The following is a 12,680-nucleotide window of genomic DNA, read 5'->3' as shown; positions in this document are numbered from 1 at the left end:
GCCCCACTCCAGATCGGTGCCACGTAAAGGATGATTGATTGCATAACACCGTGTAACGCCGTAACTCCATTCTGATTTGGGTCCCCCAATGTTAGGCATCACCCTCCCCATCACAGTCTCTCTCTTTGCTGCGTTCTGGGATACCACCCGTATATGCTTCCCCATCCTCCATATTGGTGATCTGTCATCCAGTCCCTCACGACATGTTGTGGGACTCCAGCCGTTACGTCAGCGAGCGTGTTCTTCTCAACCATGATCTTTCTCTAGGAAAGATATTCTGCCATCACATTCATGAAATAGTTAGGACACTCCCTCTCCTTCAATGACCTCAACTCCTCTGACCTCTTTCCACTGCAGTGTTGAATGCATTTCTAACATCGAAGAGTAGCAGAGTCGCCCAGCGTCGTTCATGTGCAATACCTCGATTACATTCAAAATTTGCTTCAATTATGCTCTTCTCTTTGCAGAATCTGAATTGTCTCGGGGATAGGCCTCCTGATCTCTCAATCGTGTCGTCGATCCGTCCTCGCAGCATCCTCTCGTATAACTTTCCGATGCATGGGAGGAGGAATATGGGGCTATATTTCTCTCTAGTTTTGGAAAGCAGTACCAACCTTGATGTCTTCCATGCCTCAGAAAATCTCTAGTGTTTTAAGCAATGTTTTAAGCAAATCTCTACGTATCTTAAGTGCATCTAATGTCTCCACTAATTCATCTATGGTATAGGGTACGGCCCGCTCAGCTCCCTTGTCCCTCCACACTACATGACATCTGCCGGACGGAAAAAGCTCTCGTGTTACTTCAAGCTTTTTGTCTAGTGGAATTTCGTATGAGGGGTACGCATGGAACTTTTTCATTGCGATCCTATATCCCTAATCAAAGATGTCATCATCCAGCTTGTCACATTGTTCCCTCCAGTGCGTTCTTGCTTCTGTACGAATTGTTCTGTACAGTTGTTTCTTTCGTGCGCTGGATATGCTTGAAGACAACAGAGTTTATCCCTGCTCTGCTCCTTGCTCTATCCCTTGTGACGATACCTAAAAAAAGCAAATGCGAAAAGATGTAGTGACTACCGAACCATTAGCCTGATGAGCCATGTTTTAAAAATATTTCTTCGAATTTTACACTTAAAGATGTACCTAAGAATAGAAGAACATCTTTAAGTGTAAAATGTGGAACGCAGTTTGGGTTCCACAATAATCTTGAAACCAGAGAAGTACTATTCAGGTTATGGTACAAAGATGCAGGATCCAGTTTATATGTGTAGCCTTTGAAAGTCTTTGAGAAAGCCTTTGATCAAATAAGACATACTGAAATGATAGCCATTCTTCATCAGGTAGGTATTGATGATGAAGACCAACGTATCCTTAAAAATCTTTACTGGCATAAACGTGCAAATATTAGGAATGGCCATGATAATTCTGAAGAGCTCTTCAAAAACGAAGAGGACTAATACAGGACTGCATTTTATCTCCACTAATATTTAACATATATTCGGAGTTGAATACTCAGAAGAATTCTGCAGCATTTTAATCGATTTTATTCTTTCTATTGAGAGAATTACTGTAATATTTATCAAACGGACTTCTCTTTGCTGCTGTAAAAATTGGTATCATAATTACACAGACATTTTTAGAAAACAGGGTCGCACCTACATGGAGTGCGCATTCTACCATAGAGCCTACACTAAAAAATGGTGAAATTTACTCCCAAGTAGGTTAAGTGGAAGTCTGTAAAACTGCGCTAATTAACCCTAGACCCTATGAAGTAAAACCACTTTAAACAACAAAATATAACCACCTCCATGAATTAAAAATTGTAATTCCCAAAGATGTACATTCTTTTTATGATGACCTCCCCATTCATATTTTTTTAAAATTTAACTGGGAAAACAGTGCAATATTTTTTCTTTTGGATTTTGTGGTTACTCTAATGTGCCAATTAACAGCTTAAAAGTGAACAGACTTTACCCACAACATACAAATATCAAGAAAAATGTCTATAAAGGGAATATTAGTTGCATCCAGACAATGACAACCAGAATATTCAAATTGATAAAGTTAAGTATACTCTTTGGGATTTGTTTAAGCTCAGCTCTGAGTTGATACAAGAATTGTTGTAAAATGATAGTACAATTTGGGAAGGAACATATTATTCCCAAATGACTAAGTTCTTGGTGAAGATATTGACGATACTACATATTTGTTTAGAAAATTATTGAGGAAACTAAACAAATAGAACCTGAAAACGGGAAAAAAAAATGACAGTACAGCCATGGGAAAGTAGATTGTGCAAAACAAGGTTTAAATATTAATTAAGACTTAGGAATATGAAAGAATACAAATTTTTGTGAGTAATACCCACTGAAAACTTGGAAGACTACACACAAATGAGTTGTTTAAATTTCAATTATTTGTTTTTTATCGTTAATAAATTTCTCTGGGTAACTAGTCTTTGGCCAACCGCTTCCTTATTTACTTTAGAAATAACTAGACAACAATTTTTCTCAAATGAACTTTGCAAATATCTAAACCTTTGATTGTTATGAACCACAAAATTTTTTTAAACGTTATATTAAGATAAAAATATTGTTGTGTTTAAAAAAATATATTGAAAGCTATTTTGATAAATTATTAAGTATACACGTGAGTTATAGGCAAAGGTGGTTTATGTTGCTTTGTTTGAAACACACGGTTATTCTATTTTATTAGATTCTGTTGTATTTATTGCTAATTCTATTGAAAATATAGTTTAAAAACACTACAATTATCACTGAACACATACACAACCGACTAAACTAAACCCTCTATGCAAAATACTAAAGTTTCGTAGTAACACATTGACCACAAGTTTCTAATTTTAGTTACAAGTTTAAGTTCAAACAGGCATGTTAAAGACACAGGGTTCTTAGAATATTTCCTTTAATTTTCTGGGCTGCTACAGTTTGGAAATCGCCCAACTGATAATTAAAAAAACAACTAATATTCTAAAATACACACAGAAAACTCAACAAAGCGGTACTTAAAGTGGAAAACATAAATCATTTACTGTTTTTATTGTATGTTTCAATAAATAAAATACTGATTCTAAATTTTCATAAAATTCATTAAACGTCCGAAATATATTTCTGTGTCAAAACAGCTTTCTCAAGTAGTATTTCGATCAATTTACGAATAATTTATGAGTGTATACTAAAGATATTTAATGAAAATTGCTTCGGTCGGAAAAAACCAAACATATTTTTTTTATTCAAACAGAATATTATAAACTCCTGGACAAAATTAACGCACCACTTTAATTAATCTAAATATTTACAATATGAACACAACATAAAACTAAGTTACATTGAAATAATAATAAACACCTACAAATAAGTCCAACATGACTTTATCATGACCTTAATTTGCCTTATTGTTTATTAAAAAATTGGTTCTTGTCGGAAATGCGTAAATAAGCTAGCATAACTCCAAATTGCAAAAAGAAAAAAATGAGTAACATAATAAAATGCATCTGGGTCAACACTAATACCGTGTTGGCCCTCCTTTAATTCTTATTCAACAAAAGCTTGCGGAATATTCTCCCATTCTTCAATAACAGCCTCAATGAGTTGGTTGTGATTGGCAATAGGGGTCTACGACTTCGAATCTTTTTTTTTTTGAGATAGTCCCATAGATGCTCTATAGGATTCATGTCCGGACTGTTAGGTGGCCACTCTAATAATGAAATATCAACATCATTTAGGAAGCCAATAACCTGTCGAGCCACGCGAGGACGAGCGTTGTCTTGCATGATTAAAAAATTAGGTCCAAGAAACGGAGCAAAATGCATTACATGTTCGACAATAATGTAGTCTAAGTAATAATGGGCATTCATAGACCTCGTACGTATGGAGACCAACTCAATACGAGCTTCAAAACAAATTCCCACCAAAACATTTTAGAGCCACCACCAAAAGGTACTTTAGGAGAGATATTCCAGCTGGCAAACCTTTCTCCTTGCCTTCGCCAGACACGCTCACGACCATCTGGAGCTTTTGGGCTTTTATCGCGACATTTCGAACATCTCCTAGTTCATTTTGTAGCAAATTGCTGGTGACTCTCCTATCTCTGAGAGCACGTTGTCTCAAAAAACGATCATTAATTTGATTAGTGCAACGTTTTCGCCCCTGTCCTGGTCTTCGATGGTACGACCCTATTTCATTATATCGCCTCACCTTGCGACTGATGCTTGCGACTGATACTGATGCTTCTTCGTTCTTTGATAACCGCCTGAAGCGTCAGATTGTTTAATAGAACGCCATCTACCTGCCGAAAGTATCTCTGAAGCTCGTGGTAATCTAACACCGCAAGCCTCTTACCAAACAAACGATGCAGCACCCTGACCATGACCGAAGAAATGGTTATCGGACGCCAGTTACCTACCTCCAATGGATCGCCACCCTTTGATATTAAGGTGGTCCTGCAATCCCTCAATACTTCTGGGGTGACACCATAATGGAGCATGGTATTATAGACGAGAACCAATTTCTGAACGGGTATCTTACGCAGCTCTCTGATCTTAATAAAGTCAGGACCAGCTGCCTGAGATTTCATAGTTTGTAAGGCCCCGAGGATTTCCGCTTCTGTTACAGCAGTGCTAATCAGTAGCGGTTCCTTCTGATCTGAAATCGGTTCTTCGTCTGTTGGCGATCTTGATGAGAAGATCGTCCGATATTCCCTTTCGACAGCCTTGATATCAGGGTAGACATCGTTGCTATAAAGAGGCTTGTCATCTATGATCGCACGAGCCAGAGCGGATCTATCGGTGTGGTATCGTGTTTGGGTCAAACGGTATCGTTGAGCCCTTTGATGCCGTCTATTTTCTATAGCCGGGGCGTTGGAAGCTTTCGACTTCTGAGTTTGTTTAGGCTGCTGTTGTTTTCGCTTCCCGGCTCTCGCAGTGCCAAACTCTGCGGTGATATACTCATTAAGGATAGACCTGACGCCCTCACGATGTCGCTCAGCATTCTTGTACTGCGTATATCTGAAAATTTGTTCTTCGGTCTGCGACCATCCGTTCTTAGATGTCTTCTAACAAACCTGCAACGTATCGCATTGAATATCCTTCATCTAGGAGATGTTCGCACTGCCTCCTCCATTGACAAATTTCTTTGGCGGTTCATTTTTTTATGTGATTTTAATGCAAATTAACTTCCAAACATGCATGTGATGAAAATTCAAAAATGAAATTTGCAAACTTTATTAAATGTATCGTGAAGAAAATTAACTAAATTTTAAATTAGTAAATTCAAAATTTAAAATAGTTTACTCATCAGTTACAATTGTTTAATTAAATGTTCAAAATGATATTTACCAACGTCCATACAATTATAAAGTCGCTGTTTGAAATTACGACTAATATTTTGAAGCATTTCAAGGGTTACTAGACTTCTTCTCCTTTAAGTTCCATTTTCTATCTTCTTCTTTAAGTTCTTAAGCCACGATATTCTTCGTCTTCCCACATTTCGCTTTCCTCGAATTTTGCTTTGCATAATAAGCTGCAATACTAAGTACCTTGCCCTCTCATAACATGGCCTAAGTACTAGACTGCAATTCGTCTAATATTCATGCAATATTCGTCGTCTTAGCTCTTCCAATGAAACAGTATTATAAATCTTGCTTTTTAGGTAAGCCAATAGAAACAACTCCCGGGGTGTTAAATCTGGGGATCTTGTTGGACATTTAATTAAATCTCTTCGTCGAATCCATTGCCTAAATAACCGTTGATTAAGGTATTGCTTTACAACTATGCTATAATGCGGATGTGCGCCGTCTCATACGAAAAACAAATCAGTATCTGTTATTATTTTCGATTATATCTGTCAAAACAGGAACGTCTCTTTTAATAATTCTAAATATGCTTCTCCGTTCAATTTTTATTGCAACAAGAATAGCCCAACGACATCCCGATAAATTTCTAACCATACGTTTAATTTGAATGGCTTTTTGGCATGTGTTTCATGATAAACTCTAGGATTTTAATCAGCCCAATAACGGCAATAGTATCGATTTATCGATATATCGAAAAATACATATTAAATAGAAAGTTTGGATTGCGATTTATTTTCTCAGTCATAATCTCACAATGCTGTAATGGCCTGTCTGGATTATCTTATAACGTGTCAGACATCTGGTACGTTATATCTTGTCCAATTTTCGTTTATTTTGTTATATTTTATTAAAAACACACATGACTTCAATTTGCTCAAGAAATAATTTTGTTGGGTGTGCTAATAAAATGTCCATTATATGCCAATGTAATACCTACCTAAATATTCTGTGCTTCCTCGGTTTATGACTTTATTGCAAATTTTCTGTATAAAACAACCGTTAAGTGATAAACCTTTAATGAACCTTTGTAAAAAGCTTAGGTACTATCATAAATTTTTTCCGTCAGGACTACCTACCTCGCTTTTTTTGCAAATATTTAAACGAATCCCTGCAGCTATCCGCTGTAATCCGTCTAAAGAGTTTACTGAAAAATCTCGGCACCAACAACGACATTTTCATTTTTAAAAATGATACCAGTTGTCCACCGTGCTTCGGAGGGCACGCTAAGCCATCTGTCCCTCTGGGCTAGTGTGTGCATCGACACTAGCTACTTGAAACACGGTTAAAGATGCAAATGGCACCGGAACCTGGCCGAAAGAATCTCCCCGACAAAAATGCCATACGATATTATTACTGAAAAATGTGCCGTCTTTTCTGACCATACAGAAAACACAAAGTAACGGTTTATGTTCTATTTAAACATACTTTTTCAATTATATTTTATTTCCCGTTGTGTAGACGAAATCAATGCATCAAAATGTAAGATAGTGTGTTTCCAGACTCTTGTCAAAGGGTAAGATTTTTTTATACTTTTTGTTGCTTTATATTTGTACCTTTAGTTTCTTCGCATATTTAACTTTGTATTTTCTTTATCTAATTAGGATCTCAGTATGTTGCGTTGGGAGTTTCAAAGTTTATCCCAAGTTGTCCTAGTTAGTCTCAGGTTGCTCCATTGAGAATCCAAATTTATCCCAGTTAGTCCCAGGTTATGCTCTGATTGGAAATCCACTTTTAAACCCCCATGGGGTTTAAAACCTTTTGAAGATAAAAAGGACTAGGTAAAGGATCAATTTTACGACGAATTGACGATCTTAGTATAAAGTATTGGAACTAGGAAGGAAGTAATTCTACTAGGTGACTTATATATACTAGAACTGGAAGCTAAGTAATTAGCATAGTGGTCGGTCTATTTAAAGAAGAAATAATCAATAAAAACACTGAAAGATTAATAAATTTCTGCGATTCTTTAATAAATTATCATATCATTTTAAAAATAATAATGGATACGATCAGCACAATTTCTCTATCGAATGAGGTTGAATTTGAAATTAAACAATGTTTGTTAATCCTTAGCAATTAATAAGTACAACAAAATCATGATTGCCCTTGACGAAGTCACGAAGTATATCGAAAGGCTATGGGCAATAAATACCTGTATGATAAATGTATAATAAAAAACATGATAACGTTATGGAAAATATGGAAAATGGGTAAGGGGGGGTAAAATAATGGTCTAGGACCGGGGGGGGGGAGTACCCACAGAACTGATTAAATATGGCCCTGACAAACTATTTCAGCTCTTGGCTTATACAAGTACCTTTTATTTATTTTTAAGAGGTGAAAAAGATTCCAAGAATGGAAAACTGCATATATCAGCAATCTGTACAAAAATAAAGAAGCCAGAAAGGATTGTAAGAACTACTGAGGGGCTTAGTGTAACCAACTTAATTTGTAGAATATACGGAAACATAATTCAAAACCGAATTGAAGATTGTTAGGAAGACGCTGAAGATCAAAGTGGCTTTCGTGCTAGTCGATCTTGTATATACAATGTGTTCTGCGTTTAAAACAAACAATAGAAAAACGCTTGGAGCATAATATGGAGACACAAATGGTATTTATTGATCTTCAAAAGACGTATGATAGTGTCCTATTAGCCAAGATGTGGTAGGTGCTAGAAGACAAGAAAATTCCACCGATTTACATGCTAAGTGGAAGTGGTATTATGATATGACGAGTTCAATAGAAATCTTACAAAACGTGACAAAAAGGATAAAGGTGGCCAAATGACTTTACCTAGGTTGCTGCATTGTTTGAAGATTTATTTGAAGGGGGCTTTGGATATTTGGAAAAGAAAATGAGAACCTATGGGTGTCAAAATTGGAGATCATAAACTCCACATCTTGCCTTTTGCGGATGTCCAAGTAATACTTGCAGAAGATCAAAGTGGTGTTTGGTTTGGACAATCAAAATAATTGCAACGGAAATTTATTATTGGCGCAAATGCTGTCAAAGCACTAGAAGAGATAAAGAAAGAAATTTACATTCAGAGTAAAGAATAGATATTGACATCCTGAAAACTATAGAATGCAAAAGGCTGAAATGGTATGGCCATGACGAAAGAATGAATGATGAAAGATAACCAAAGAGAATGATATAGTGGATCCCCACCAATCACAGGAAAAAGGGAAGACCAAGAAGATTGTAGAGACGAGATGTAAATGGTGCAATGGAAAATAGGAATCCACAAGCAGATGACGAGTTAGTTTTAAGCTCTGATGCGAGAAACGGCGACAACTGTAAAAAAGAAACTATACATCATGGTAATTTACAAAGGTTGTGGACCTATTTAACAGAATTTACAAATCTGGTATCATATCGAAAAAAATGGCTATTAAAAACAATAATACCCATTCTAAAAAAGCCAAACGCGAAACAATGCTCGGAACACCGAACTATTAGTCTCATGTGTCACAAAATATTCGTAAATATCATTCATCGAAGAATGTACAAAAAATTAACTGACTTTGAATTGAGTGAATGTTAATAAGGTATTCGGCAAACTTATTAAGTGTGTCTCTTTTTTTTTGTAGTATATTAATTACATATGTGCCAATATTTATTAGGTAAGATCGACTACTGCATAAAACGTGCAGTGACATAAACATAAACAATTACAAAGCATTTACAACCTTTATTTATGCTCTTTACCGTAATAATAAACTTGTCAAAATACCTCTGTTCCCTATTTATCTTCTGTATGAGAATAGATTCTATTTGTAGTATACCTTTATTCTATATAATTAGAAAGGCTTTTCTACACATGTTGAGGTAACTTGAAGAACCATGAAATATAAATCAAAGCTATTTTTGCCTCGAAGTTCCGTTTCGAAAAAAATGGAAATTAACATTCACATAACAAATGTAAGGTGTTTAGACACTAAAAATAGCGTCAGAAGCCATTTAGAAAGCGGTGATCATAGATATTGAGGGTTATGAAATTGTCCAAAAGATTATTTATTTTAAGAGTTTAAATTCCTCTTAATTTGTAAACTACTGTCTTTTTGCTGTAAAAACTATCAGGTTTTAGTTGCAAGTACCTAAATGCACAATATATCTACTACGCTTAATGACTTTCGTACTCAATTCACAATTTTATGTGGCAATTTCAACGCAAAAATAGGTGTAAAAGAAGCAGAGCTAGAAACATCCTTGAGAAAATTCGGTTCCCCAAGAAGAAATGACCTAGGAGAAACGCTTCTAGGATTCCGACTCCAGAATAATTTATTCAACATGAACAGCTTCTTTCACAAAAATATACACAGTAGATGGACGTGGGAAAGTCCAAACGGTAGAACAAGGAACAAAATCGACTACATCGTAAGTGACAAAAAACAAATAAATAAAGATTTAACAGTATTCAACAAGTTCAGGACAAGAAGTGACCACAGAATGATAAGAGCGAAAGTCCAAATCAACATAAAAAGAGAAAGGAACATAATGATTAAAAATAAATCTCATGGTATCTGGACACTCCCATTAGATATCAACCAATATTAGGCACATATCAACAATAAGCTATAAGACTTAACGAAATTTAAAACCGATAATATTAAACGCACTATAGAGGAAAATAAAAGCTTAAAGGGTAGAAGGCTAACGAATGGGAAATGCGAAATTTATAAATTAAGAAACAAACAAAATGAAATAATATCACGTAAAGACGAGTTAATGCAGATAGTCGAAGAGTTTTACGAGGAATTATATGGAAGTAGACGGAAATCAAACAGAAATACAAACAGCCATTTCAAAGATCATAAATCAAGGTTCCGAACTAATGCCAGAAATAAAAGTAGATGAGATTCGACAAGCGTTAATAAAAATGAAAAATAACAAAGCCACAGAAGAGGATGGAATTGTTATAGAAACTATCGTAAATGGAGGAGATATACTATTAAATAAATTAAGGAAACTATTTAATCTATGTTTACAGCAAAGAGCGGTGCATGGGCAAGAACCATCCTTTTGCATAAAAAAGGAGATACAACGGACCTAGAAAATTATAGAGCTATTAGCCTGTTGAACCATATATACAAGCTCTTCACTAGGTTATTAACATCAAAATTAGATTTCTACCAACCGAGAGAGCAGGCAGGATACTGTTCAAATTATGGTACCAATGGTCACTTCCATACACTCAAGACAAACCCCTTGTCCTCACCTTCATAGATTTCTATAAAGCGTTCGACACGATTGAAATAGACAGCCTTATAGAAGCAATGAATGACAGCAGGATTGACCATAGGTATAGTGAACTGATTTACAATATTTACAAAAATGCCACTTTGACTGTTAAGATACACGATAAAATCCTACCAATAAAAATAAAACGTGGGATAAAGCAAGGAGATAAATTGTCATCGAAAATATTCATAACGGCATTAGAGTATGCCTTTAAGATAGTCAATTAGGACCACAGAGGAGTAACAATAGTAACAACTTGGCCAAAACTAAGTTAATGACAAATATGGTTTCCAATAACCATTTAACTATTTAAGACAAAGTGGTGGAGAAAAATGGTGGAGGGCTAAATTTTAAACAGCTAATAAGAACAGCTGAAGATAGAGAAGAGTTTAAAATTGTAGTAGCCAACCTCCATTGAGGAGAGGGCACTTTAAGAAGAAGGTGGAGAAAAATACGTATTTGGGTCATAAAATAAGAATCTGCAGGACAACCAACCTTGCGAAATCCAAAAAAATTTTGAGCACTTATTTCTTGACATTTTTTTTTCGACAATTTTGACAATTTCCTCCATAGGAAGGAGGAAAAGAGGACGACCCCGAAAATCCTGGAGGAACGAAGTAGACGACGCCATGAGTAAGAGAGGCCTAAACGATGGAGAATGGGACAACAGAGAGAGATGGAAACGGTTGAGCGAGGGAAGGCAGTGAATACTGTAGAATCCCTGAATATATATATATATATATATATATATATATATATATATATATATATATATATATATTTATATATATATATATATATATATATATATATATTTATATATATATATATATATATATATATATATATATATATATTGTTATGCTAAAATGTTATGTATTATGTATAATGTTATGTAAAATTTAAAATAATATTGGTTTGCTTTTAATATATTTCAAAGTACAATATAATATATAACATATAATAATTCAAGTAATTCAACTAATAAACTATAAAAGATATTTCGAAGAAATGAAAATCCATTATCCTGAATGACCTGTAGTAAACAAAATTTAAGATATGCATAAATTATTTTCTTTGTAAAATATATTCGAGTGACGTGAGTGAGCTTAAGTGAAGCGGGTTTTCCAAATGGACTTGTACAGTGAATAAGACAATAGAATAGAATATTTAGAAATTATATTTCTCCGTTAGTTCTTAAGAATTTGTAGAAACCGATTAGCATGTTAATAGTTTTTAGAAAATTTATAATTGTAGGTAAAATTGTTGTTTGTTATCAAAATGAAGAGATGGGGATACGTATGACGAGCTTTGATTGGAGGAGATTGAAAAAAGTGGAATTGGTATGTAGGAATGAGAGTTTAGCTAGATTTTTGAGGGAGAAAAGATAATCAGTTGTTTTCCAAGTGTGCAACGCGAACAGTCGTTGTTCTCTGGTGGTTCCCAAGTGATAGTAAGCATTATAAGTGAATGTTTGTGAGTTTTCTTGGAGTAAGTGTATCTGACGGAAGCTGATCCAGTAAAATATTGTAAGTTATACTTTTCTACTTATATATTCCAAGAGTCACTGTTCAGGCCGGAACGAGAGATTCAGTTTATCGAGAGGAGAAGAAGCTAGCATCTTTTGAACGACACGTGCATTTAAAGGAAATCATTAAAGACGAGAGGCTCGCAATAATTTGTTGTAAGATTGCTGATTACCTAGGGAACTGCTAATAATATATAGTGTAGGCTACAAGGAACAAGGATTTGGACAACTCATCATCAGAGAGATAGTTTTTTACCATTCGTCAGTTTTTCTTTATTAACAAAGTTTTTTTAATTGCTTTAGAAAAGATGGAAATATTTTGATCAGGAGATTTAGAACAACAATTTTAATTTGAAATTTCACGTACGTAGAACAAAATTTTGATAATCATTATATGAGATATTTTTTGTTGAAGATATTTGAGTGTGAATTTTATTTCAATATATAATGTTGTATCATATATGTTTTTTATTATTCCGGTATTCCTTGGACCTTACCTATCATATTCAAAGCATATATATTGAAGCACGAATATAACC

The 12,680-nt window shown here is 34.8% G+C and overlaps 1 protein-coding gene across 1 annotated transcript in view; it reads right to left on the bottom strand.

Annotated features, from left to right (window-relative positions):
- Nucleotides 1-12,680, bottom strand: part of LOC140451278 (uncharacterized) — an 862,244-nt gene that overhangs the window by 413,687 nt on the left and 435,877 nt on the right.

The sequence above is a fragment of the Diabrotica undecimpunctata genome, chromosome 9, assembly GCF_040954645.1.
Source record: "Diabrotica undecimpunctata isolate CICGRU chromosome 9, icDiaUnde3, whole genome shotgun sequence".
In the NCBI taxonomy this organism is placed as follows: domain Eukaryota; kingdom Metazoa; phylum Arthropoda; class Insecta; order Coleoptera; family Chrysomelidae; genus Diabrotica; species Diabrotica undecimpunctata.
The sequence above is the reverse complement of the archived record's forward strand: the minus strand, read 5'-3'. Positions and strand labels throughout refer to the sequence as shown.